We start from the raw sequence: 12,115 nt of genomic DNA, 5'->3' as shown, positions 1-12,115 counted from the left end.
TGAAGCACTGTCCTAGACCACGGAGAAGGCAATGGCACCCCACTCCAGTACTCTAGCCTGGAAAATCCCATGGATGGAGGAGCCTGGTGGGCTGCAGTCCATGGGGTCACGAAGAGTTGGACACAGCTGAGCAACTTCACTTTCACTTTTCACTTTCATGCATTGGAGAAGGAAATGGCAACCCACTCCAGTGTTCTTGCCTGGAGAATCCCAGGGATGGCGGAGCCTGGTGAGCTGCCATCTATGGGGTCACACAGAGTCGGACACGACTGAAGCGACTTAGCAGTAGCAGTCCTAGACCTGGTGAACACCAAGTCACCAGAGCTTCCCAATTCCAGTGAGACAAAAGCCTCATAGCTGTGCTGAGTCAGCAGTTTCCTCAGCTCTTAGCAGAGGTGGGCAGAGCCTGAATTCTTCAAAGCCACTGGGGCCAGCTGCCTCCAATCATGCACAGCCTGTCCACTTACCCTGGCGTACCACATAAACACAGGCTTGTACTTCTTGCACATACATGAGAAAAGGTTATGTACTTTTCACGTACTGTCTGCATGAGAAAGATTAATACTGTTCTAACAACTGAGTGAATTTGAACAAGTGTTGGAAGCATGAATTCAATTTTGTAGGGTTCTTTGATGTCACAAAATATGCCATAAAATCATCAAGGGGTTATTTTTATCCACACTAACGGGACACACTGGGATTCCAGAAGGCACACAGCTGCTGCTTTGTTCCGAGGGCTTACTATTTGGTATCCCAGAAGGCAGGATGATATCCCAATCCCAGTACTCTGTGACAGTGACTTTTGGAGTAGGTTTGAGGCATCTCTTTTTATCTGATAGGAAATGACAGCCATTTCATTGAATTATAAGATGACAGCACACTCTAAGAATGAGAGGAATTCAGGCTTATAAAACAGCCCCTTACATTTTCCTATTGAGAAAATATCTTCAACTTACTTTTTCTCTGGAAATATTTGATTTTACATGCTTATTAGAAAGGGAGCACCAGTATAAATAAAAGCATGCCAGCTTCTTTGTAATGCAAGGTGGTCCAATGCAAAACATTCAGTGCACTTGGCCATCTTCAGTCTCAGCACAACCCAGGTACTCTCGACCTACCTAATTCAGTCCAGCACAGCCGACATCAGCCATACTTAAATTTAAATATGATGAGTTGTAGTTGAAATTTAAATATAAATTAATTTAAATCAAACAGGATAAAAAATTCAGTTTATAATTAGCATTTACTATATTTCGAGAGTTCAAAAGTCACATATGCGAAATGACTACCATAGTGGATATGCATATATAAATTATTTCCACTATCAGAGACAGTTCTATTAGAAGGTGCTACTCCAGGTTGTGCACATAAAGTATGTTCCAGCCCTAAATTCTTGCAGGATAAGGGCCAAAGGGCCTTTCTTTATCATATTTCTATTCTTTTTTTTTTTTTACTTCATATTACTATATTTTTTAATTTGATTTGCGCTTTTTGTGGCATTTATTTCTAGGCCAAAAGTTTTTGTCTCTTCCGCTTCTTCTGGGATATCTTTTTCTTCTGTGCAACCTCTTCTGGTTTAGGAACAACCTGCTCTTTTTCAGTAAGGATCATCTCCATGTGGCAGGGACAGCTCATGTACGGGTTGATCCAACCATGAGCTCTGTTAGTCCTGGGCTGCATCTTAGGGGCTTTGTCCACCTGGATGTGCTCAATGACCAAAGAATCTACATCTAAGCCTCTAGGTCCAGCATTACTCTCTGCATTTTTGAGCATGTGCAGTAAAATTCAGCATTCTTTTTGTACCACTAACCCTGCCTCCAATGCCAGTGTTTGGCCTGAGCACACCTTCCAACTTCACCATTGTAAGGATGGAATGAAAGGTGACATCCTTCAGATGTTGTCATTGTTCAGTCACTAAATCATATCTGACTCTCTTGTGACCCCATGGACTTCAACAGGCTCCTCTGTCCTCCACTATCTTCTCAAGTCTGCTCAAATGCATGTCCATTGAGTTACGAATTTGAGCAAATCCTTCAGATGCTTTGTGGCTTTTTATAGGCACATCCTTAATGGCCTGGGCAGTTTCATGAGTGTTTTTGATGTGAACATGAAGAACCTATTGATTTGTATGATTTTGTGGGGTTTTCTGGGTTAAGTGAATAGTGAATCATTTTTAGAGGTCACCTCAGGCCACTTACCAGAGAAGCATCATATTACTATTCTTAACAACCAACTTAAGCCCAGTAAGATAAAATTGTGAGCCAACCATACAGTTACTCTCAAGAATGTCTTCCCTCTGTTTCTACCCCCCAACTCCAGCATCAGGAGCTAGTGAGACTTCCTAGAACACTGTAGGAAGATCACTCCAGGAGAAACATAGTTTGAGTTTTCTAACCATGCCTCACATCCACCCTTCATGGTAAATTCTTAAAGCATGCCCACTCCATCCCTACATACCCAAAATACTCCACCAAAATGGCCACCATAAAAAGAATTATATTATGTCTGTTAGCTCATTAATTCTCATGAGGTCATCCATCTTACAAATGTGAATCAAAAGATATCTCTCTACCAGGCACTGTGCAAGGCACAGAAGATACAGTGATGGATATGACAGGCATGGTCTCTTTCCTCAAGGAATTGATAGTCTAGCAGGAACTAGTGAACAAGCTATTACAAGTGTGACACAGACAACACGGGGGAGGCAGCAAATGATCCAAGAGGAAGGTCTGACCTTGTCTGCTGGGTTAGGGAAGGTCTCCTTAGCAAGTGATGTTTGAGGTGAGGTTGGAAAGATAAAATGCTAGTTAGAAGAGGAAGCGAGGAATGGCATTCCAAGCAGTGGTAATGCCATGGCCCAAGGCTTTGAAGCTCGGAAGAACAAAGAATTGAAAGAGAATTGCTGTGATGGGCTCCCAGAGACTGAGTGGAGAGGGGCAGAGACAAGGGGAAGAGAAAAAGTGGAGGTCACTCAGGCTGCAGAGAACAGATAGGAAGGGAGCAAAAATGCATTCACAGAGATTATATTTGAAGTTCTGCACAGGATCAAGGGCCAGGGTGAAGGCACAGTAAAAGTGAACAGATTAATGAAACATTTGGACATAAAGAAAATCAACAGACTCTAAGACTGAATGGGTATCAAGAGTGAGGAAGAGAGAGGAGTTTTAAAATGATCCCAGATTTCTGGGTTTCAGGACGGTTTAGATGGTAAACTGGCAAACACTGTAAAAGGAGAATGTTGCAGAGATCCAGGTATTAAAGTTAAGTTGGAATTAAGATGGAATTAAAAATGTCTATGAGACATGCACTCATCTCACACGCTAGTAAAGTAATGCTCAAAATTCTCCAAGCCAGGCTTCAGCAATACGTGAACCGTAAAATTCCAGATGTTCAAGCTGGTTTTAGAAAAGGCAGAGGAACCAGAGATCAAATTACCAACATCTGCTGGATCATGGAAAAAGCAAGAGAGTTCCAGAAAAACACCAATTTCTGCTTTATTGACTATGCCAAAGCCTTTGACTGTGGATCACAATAAACTGTGGAAAATTCTGAAAGAGATGGGAATACCAGAGCACCTGACCTGCCTCTTGAGAAACCTATATGCAGCTCAGGAAGCAACAGTTAGAACTGGACACTGGACAACAGACTGATTCCAAATAGGAAAAGGAGTATGTCAAGGCTGTATATTGTCACCCTGCTTATTTAACTTCTATGCAGAGTACATCATGAGAAACGCTGGGCTGGTAGAAGCACAGGCTGGAATGAAGATTGCCGGGAGAAATATCAATAACCTCAGATATGCAGAAAGTAAAGAGGAACTAAAAAGCCTCTTGATGAAAGTGAAAGAGGAGAGTGAAAAAGTTGGCTTAAAGCTCAGCATTCAGAAAACTAAGATCATGGCAACTGGTCCAATCACTTCATGGCAAATAGATGGGCAAATAGTGGAAACAGTGTCAGACTTTATTTTGGGGGCTCCAAAATCACTGCAGATGGTGACTGCAGCCATGAAATTAAAAGATGCTTACTCCTTGGAAGGAAAGTTATGACCAACCTAGACAGCATATTAAAAAGCAGAGACATTACTTTGCTAACAACGGTCCATCTAGTCAAGGCTATGGTTTTTCCAGTAGTCATGTATGGATGTGAGAGTTGGACTGTGAAGAAAGCTGAGCACCAGAGAACTGATGCTTTTGAACTGTGGTGTTGGAGAAGACTCTTGAGAGTCCCTTGGACTGTAAGGAGATCCAACCAGTCCATCCTAAAGGAGATGAGGCCTGGGTGTTCATTGGAAGGACTGATGCTAAAGCTGAAACTCCAATACTTTGGCCACCTCATGCAAAGAGTTGACTCATTGGAAAAGACCCGATGCTGGGTGGGATTGGGGGCAGGAGGAGAAGGGGATGACAGAGGATGAGATGGCTGGATGGCAACACTGACTCGATGGACATGAGTTTGAGTGAACTCCGGGAGTTGGTGATGGACAGGGAGGCCTGGCGTGGTGTGATTCATGGGGTCACAAAGAGTTGGACTCAACTGAGCGACTGAACTGAACTGAGCTGTGAGACCTAGTATAAAAGCTGGGTGTCCGAGTGGCCAGCAGACTCATCACTGAGATCCAGGGATAACCATCAGGGGTTTAGATGAGATTGAAACACACAGAGTCAATGGGATCACCTCAGGAGAGAGCGCGGATTAGGAAGAAAGGAAGCTGATGACCCACAGAGCCCCACAAGGAACCTGAAGCACACAGAGGGCTGCAGCAACCTTCAGGAGATCCACAAATCTCATCAGTGGTCCATTTAGAAACATCCAAGATTCAGTCTCAGCAATCAAGCGTCTGCAACTGGCAAGAGACTGTCTTTCCAAGGTTTTCTGCAAGATTTGACATATTTGAACACTTTCCGATCTTCATTTCTGTCTCTGGCTTAAAGCAGATAGTGCTCAGTTAGACTTCTGGCAGCTCTGCTCCAGTAGAGCAGTCTTCCCTCAATTCCTTGAGGTGTACTGCCACCTGGTGGCCACTGCCTGACAGACGCAATCTCGCCCTGCTCTTCCTTCGTGCTGGTTTGAGATCCACAAACCCTTAAGGTTGCCTTCTACCCAAACTACGCTATTTTAAGCTTCTTTGATCGTCTCATTGAGCTTGAAGTACAACTGAGCAGGAAGGTAACTGAAGTGTAGCTGAGCAGCAATCACTGATTTTTTTCCCTCCTCTCTTCAAATATTTTTGTAATACAGGTAGGAACTGTTAATGGAATCAGGAAGTACAGATGACAGAAGAGCTCATAAATTGCTATAACACCATAGATATGTTCCTACTAATGACATTAATCATATTTTTAATGTATTTATATATAGAATTTAATTAGCTCGTGGTAGCTTTTCTTCCCACTAGCATTAAACCAAATTCCGGGCAACAAAATATATTTAATGGATGATAAAATAAACCAACACAGTTGTTTAATTTTCCATTTTCAGAGTCAGTTACAAGCATTAAAATACAGAAAATTATTTTAACAGTAAATATAAAGCTAATTCATAGTATACTCTTCTATTTTTTCCCATACTTTTCCTTTCACAGATAATATGTAAAATTTTGGAAAAATAAGATATTTTGCACTTTTAAGGATGAGCTAAGTTATGATGATGGTGTCCTCTGAACAATTCTATCTAAGAAAACAGTTTTCAATTTAGCTTAAATGTAAACTGCAAAAAGTATTTAATACTAATAGTTTTTGTCCAAACTTCCCAATTATATATCACATGAAGTAATTATAAAGGTTCTAATTTACTGAGAATTTCTAATTGACAAGAGATCAAACACCCTTGTGTTACATGATATTCAGTCACTTTAAGAGAGATGAAACTCAACCAAAGACAAATTTTAAAGCAAAATTAAACGGTTAACACAATCATAAAACAAAAGAACCAGTATGAACCATGCGCTTTCTTAATTATCTCAGTTCCTTTCAGTTCAGATGTTTATAAAAACGTATATTTGGAATATGTTTGGTCTTCTATCAGAAACATGCCCAGAACTTTTATTTCTCTAAACTCTACAATAATTATTGAATAAACCATTGGTGAATAAATATGGAGAGTGCCAGGCTGTGTAGCACTAGACGATGAATGATATAAAACAATTCTTTATCTTGTATTGCCTTGAAACCTGATTGCTGCTGCTGCTGCTAAGTCGCTTCAGTCGTGTCCGACTCTGTGCGACCCCATAGACGGCAGCTCACCAGGCTCCCCCGTCCCTGGGATTCTGCAGGCAAGAACACTGGAGTGGGTTGCCATTTCCTTCTCCAATGCATGAAAGTGAAAAGTGAAAGTGAAGTCACTCAGTCGTGTCCAACTCTTCGGGACCCCGTGGACTGCAGCCTACCAGGCTCCTTCATCCATGGGATTTTCCAGGCAAGAGTACTGGAGTGGGGTGCCATTGATTACCAATGTGTAAATCAATTCAAATAGAAGATGGGAAAGCACTCAAAATTATACATCATGCAAATCTAAATAAGTATTATTCTCATAATAGAGTTACCTCACCAACATCATTGTAAAGGAGAGCTCCATCACAAACACACATGTACAATTTTACCAAATAGATGAAATGAAATACACAGCAGAAGTTAAAAACTTACGGCCACTGCAAAAGTAAGACTCAGCTTTGAAACTTCCCATTAACTTTTGATTTGAAGATTGACTGTTTGTGACACAGCTTATTCTTTTTTTTTTTTTTCATCATAATTCTCTGATTTTCTATCTTGATTCTCCGAATGAATATGGAGCAGCAACCAAACAGAGAACAGAAGGCCAGATTGCCAGCAGCACCTATCTAAATACTGCTGTGCTGTGCAGAGAGCAGTGATGTGTGTCCAGTCGAAGCACACAGTAAATTATGTGGAACATCCAACCCCCAAGTGTCCTGTGCTGCCATGTAGGGAAACTCACAGAGCATATCTGAGGGATCTCTTTGCTCAGGAAGGTTTAAGCAAAGTTCAAAACAAAATCTGCTCCCCAGTGGATAATCTTAAATCAAAATCGGGATGCCACAGGCTTGATTCATGAGCCTATAAAACCCTATGAGTCCTGACACATATAAACACATTCTCAGATTCCCAGCAATCCTTTTGCTCTTTCCTCTAATAATGTCAACTTTCCTTGGGTCATCATCACATCCCAGGAGTTTTTATAGGAAAAGCATTATCACAGAAGAAATTTTAAAAGCCCTTCTTACAGAGAAATTAAAAGACTCTTGCTCCTTGGAAGAATAGCTATGTCAGACCTAGACCATGTTTTAAAAAGCAGAGACCTCACTGTGCCGACAAAGGTCCATATAGTCAAAGCTATGGTTTTTCCAGTAGTCAAGTATGGATGTGACAGCTGGACCATAAAGAAGGCTGAATGCCAAAGAACTGACACTTTCATACTGTGGAAGTGGAGAAGACTTGGACTGCAAGGAGATCAAACCAGTCTATCCTAAAAGAAATCAACCCTGAATATTCATTGGAAGGACTGATGCTGAAGCTGAAGCTCCAATGCTTTGGCCACCTGATGCGAAGAGATGACTCATTAGAAAAGACCCTGATGCTGGGAAAAACTGAGGGCCAGAGGAGAAGGGGGTGAAAGAGGATGAAGTGGTTGGATGGCATCACTGACTCAGTGGACATGAATTTGAGGAAACTCAGGGAGAGAGTGATGGACAGAGAAGCCTGGCATGTTGCAGTCCATACAGTAGCAAAGAGTTGGACCTGACTTAGCAACTCAAGAACAGCATTTGTTTACAATTTGTAACAAATGTGAGTACATTTGTTTACAATTCCTGAATGTTCTTAGATGCTCATTGAAGAACAAATCATTAATATCAGGATCTAGACCACAGCCAAAGATTCATTTTCCTGCTGCTCTGTTTTTGTCACACAAACTTTGAGATGATCTGCATCACCAGTTACCCTAGAGGAACTGATAGTGACCTTTCATGGCAGTGGCTTCTAGAGACAACACCTCATGTCTCCCCAGTTCAACTCTGTACTAGTCAGCCAGGCTGCCTTAACAATATACCACAGTCAGGGGGCTTAAATAACAGAAATGTATTTTCTCACAGTTTGGGAGGCTGGATGTCCACAATCAAGCTGCCATCGGGGTTGGTAACTTGTGAAATTCCTCCACTTGCAGACAAGTCTGCAAAAACTTGCAGTTTTTCCATGTCCTCACATGGCCTTTTCTCTCTGTGAGTGCATGAAAAGAGAAAGTTCTTCATCTCTGCACTTATATGGACACTAATCACATTAGACTAGGGCCCCACCCATATGACTCACTTAACTTAATTACCTCCTTAAATATCCTGTCTCTAGATACAGTCACATTAGGTTAGATCTTCAACATATTAATTTTGTGAGAACACAGTCAAGTCCATAATAAATTCATGTTTATTGATAGTCTAGTATAAGAAAGATATGGCACTAGACTCAGGAAATACAAAAGTAAATAAGACATTGTCCCTGGCCTCAAAAAGTACACAACTTAGTGAGGAGATCAATGTGTATATAACTATCTAGGACCCAAATCAGCTGCAAAAGTACAGATATTATAATCTAAAAGAGTGATAAAATGCTGTAGAAGCAAGGGACCATGGATGAGTTTAAACAAAGGGTGTGATATGGCTCTGTGCCCTTTAGAATGATCACTCTGGGAAAGTGAAGAAAATGGACTGGGATAGAGACTGAAAGCAAAGAGGAAAGTTAGAAATTTCCTGTTAACCTAGAAGATGAAGAAGGAAAACTGAAACTATATCAGAGAAGTATGATTAAAGGCAAGGAAACAGATTTGAGAGACGTTTAAATAATAAGGTCAAGAAAATTTGGGGAAATTAATGATTTCTATCACAAAGAACTTCTGGGGAGCATTACTCTATTTTTCACTTTTCTCAGTCTGCTCAATTAGCATTTCCACATCTCCTTGACTTATAACTCTGTTAGTACATGTTGAAAAATATCTTTAATTCAATCTAACTTGCTTCCTAACATACTCTGATCACCTTTCCCAAGTACACTAATTTTACAAATTTAAACATGCTAGACATTGTCACTGGATATTGAAAGTAAAGATCTATTAATGCAAATCTAACAGCCTTGGATATTAATATATTCCTTAATATATATTTAGGAATTATATCTCAGAGTTTACCTGTAGACTCTAGACATATATTATTCTCAAAGGCAATACTAGTTGGGCACTCTTTTTTTCTCTTTTTGTGGCCATGATACACCACCATTCTTTTGGGTACCCAGCTCATGCCTTGGAATCATCATGAACCTTTCCTTCTCCCCAAATTCTTCACCCAGTAAGTCACAGAGACCTGCAAGCCTTCCTTCAGATTTTAAAGTGAAATGTGTTGCTATTCAGTCTCCAGGTTTGTCCAACTCTTTTGCAACCCCATGGACTGTAGCCCACCAGTCTCCTCTGTCCATGGAATTCTCCAGGCAAGAATACTGGAGTGGATTGCCATTTCCTTCCACAGGATCTTCCCAACCCAGGGATCGAACTTGCTTCTCTTGTATCTCCTGAACTGCAGGCAGATTCTTTACCACTAAGCCACCTAAAATGGCTTTATCAGTCATCTTTTCCTTTCTATTTCCAGGGCCAATCTTCAGTATCACCAGAGTTATTCCAAGCCATTCTGCTGGCAACAACCACATGCCTTCCAAAGACATGATTCCATTCAAGCACTCATATTAGGGCTTCCTCTGACCCAATCAGCCAGAACTAGCACCTTCTCTTAGAAATTGTATCACAGTTATCTGTATGCGCCTCCCTCCAACTAGAAGATGCAATTGTTAAGTGCAAGAGCCATATCTTGTTCGATGCATGATACTGGATGCTTGGGGCTGGTGCACTGGGACGACCCAGAGGGATGGTGTGGGGAGGGAGGAGGGAGGAGGGTTCAGGATGGGGAACACATGTATGCCTGTGGCGGATTCATTTTGATATTTGGCAAAACTAATACAATTATGTAAAGTTTAAAAATAAAATAAAATTAAAAAAAAAATACTAAAAAAAAAAAAAAAAGAGCCATATCCTGTTCAATCAAATCCACACACATGCTTTGGACCTGTATACACTCTGTGTGTTGAATTAATTGTTTAAGAGATTCCTTGTGTGAAGAGAGTTTACATTAGTGATTGTGTCAAATATAGTGTTGCAGGAGTATATGCTGTTCTCCCACTCATATGTAAAGTATTTAACTGCCAGGCCAGGGTGTTCCATTTCTTTATACTTCAGAGAATCTAAGGCAATGCCTTAAAGTTAGTAGGTGCCCAGGTGGTAACTTGTGTTTCATGTAGGCAGCATCTTTCTACTCAATGCAGCACAAACTGGAATCGGGTTGCAATCAAAACACATTTCCCTACTTCTCCTATATTATAAGCTTCATTCAAGAGATCATTTAAGACTACCATTTCTCAGATACTCTTCCAAAATCTATTATGCTAACATGAAGTATAAGCTGGCCCCTGAATTTTATGTGGCTTCTAACACTGCTTTGTGTGGAAGTACAGGGTGAAAAGGGAATTTAGTCACTACAGGAGGTTAAAAACCAGACTTTAAAACTGAATTCTGTAGCCAAAGCCAACTATTCCTCTTCTGGGTTTCTTGAAATGCTATCTTGCCCAGGTTCCTTAAAAGCTTTGGCACCAGTTAGCTGCCAAATTTCAGCTGATCCTGATCACTGCAGAACCAAGAAGTTAAGCTATGGGAGTAAAAAATAAGCCCTGTTCTCACTTCACTTTCACTCCATACTCCAAAATGACAATGTTTTATTTATATAGGTTGTCTTACTGAGAGAAGTCAGACATGGAACGATGAACTGGTTCAAAATTGGGAATGGAGTACATCAAGACTGTATATTATCACCCTGCTTATTTAACTTCTATGCAGAATACATCATGTGGAATGCTGGGCTAGATGAAAGACAAGCTAGAATCAAGATTTCAGGGAAAAATATCATTAACCTCAGATATGCAGATGATACCACCCTTATGGCAGAAAGCAAAGAGGAACTGAAGAGCCTCTTAATGAAAGTGAAAGAAGAGAGTAAAAAAGCTGGCTTAAACCTCAACATTCAAAAAACTAAAATCATGGTATCCAGTCCCATCACTTCATGGCAAATAGATCGGGAAACAATGGAAACAGTGGCAGACTTTATTTTCTTGGGCTCCAAAATCACTGCAGATAGTGACTGCAGCCATGAAATTAAAAGACACTAGCTCCTTGGAAGAAAAGCTATGACAAACCTAGATGGCATATTAAAAAGCAGAGACATTATTTTGCCAACGAAAGTCCACACAGGCAAAACTCTGTTTTTTCCAGTAGTCCTGTATGGTTGTAAGAGTTGGACCATAAAAAAGACTGAGCACTGAAGAACAGATTCTTTTGAACTGTGGTGTTGGAGAAGACTCTTGGAGTCTCTTAGACTGCAAGGAGATAAACCAGTCAATCCTAAAGGAAATCAATCCTGAATATTCATTGGAAGGACTCATGTTGAAGCTGAAACTCAATACTTTGTCCACCTAAAGCAAAGAGCTGACACATTAGAAAAAACCCTGCTGGGAAAGATCGAAGGCAGGAGGAGAAGGGGATGACAGAATGAGATGGTTGGATGGCATCACCGACTCAATGGACATGAGTTTGAGCAAGCTCCAGAAGATGGTGAGGGACAGGGAAACCTGGCATGCTGCAGTCCATGGGGCCGCAAAGAGTCGGCACATCTGAGTGACTACACAACAACAATAACTGAGAGAAGTACAAACCACAAGGAACAACACTACAGCAAGTCTGATATTTTCTAGGTTTCCTTTACATCATAGAAAGCCATGTTCAACTTGGTACCATTGAAAAGACCAGATTGTCTACATGCAGTAAATGAGAATACATGAATGGTTCAGTGTAATGTCCAAATGACTTGTTCCTACACTGGTAATGTTTATTAGCTTGCTCTGTATTGGTACCATACTAAGTGCTTTATATACTTTCTGTCCTTCTGTGCACATTCTATCATTTAGCCTTCACAACAATTCTATGTGGTCACAATTATTCCTTTTCATGGATGGGAAAAATA

The 12,115-nt window shown here is 40.7% G+C and overlaps 1 pseudogene; it reads right to left on the bottom strand.

The window, feature by feature from the left end:
* Positions 1-1,506: 1,506 nt before the first annotated feature.
* On the bottom strand, positions 1,507-2,171 carry LOC102286917 (large ribosomal subunit protein uL22-like; annotated as a pseudogene).
* Positions 2,172-12,115: the final 9,944 nt, after the last annotated feature.

Source organism: Bos mutus, chromosome 1 (assembly GCF_027580195.1).
Source record: "Bos mutus isolate GX-2022 chromosome 1, NWIPB_WYAK_1.1, whole genome shotgun sequence".
NCBI classification, from domain to species: Eukaryota; Metazoa; Chordata; class Mammalia; order Artiodactyla; family Bovidae; genus Bos; species Bos mutus.
This window is presented reverse-complemented; position numbering and strand designations above follow the sequence as displayed.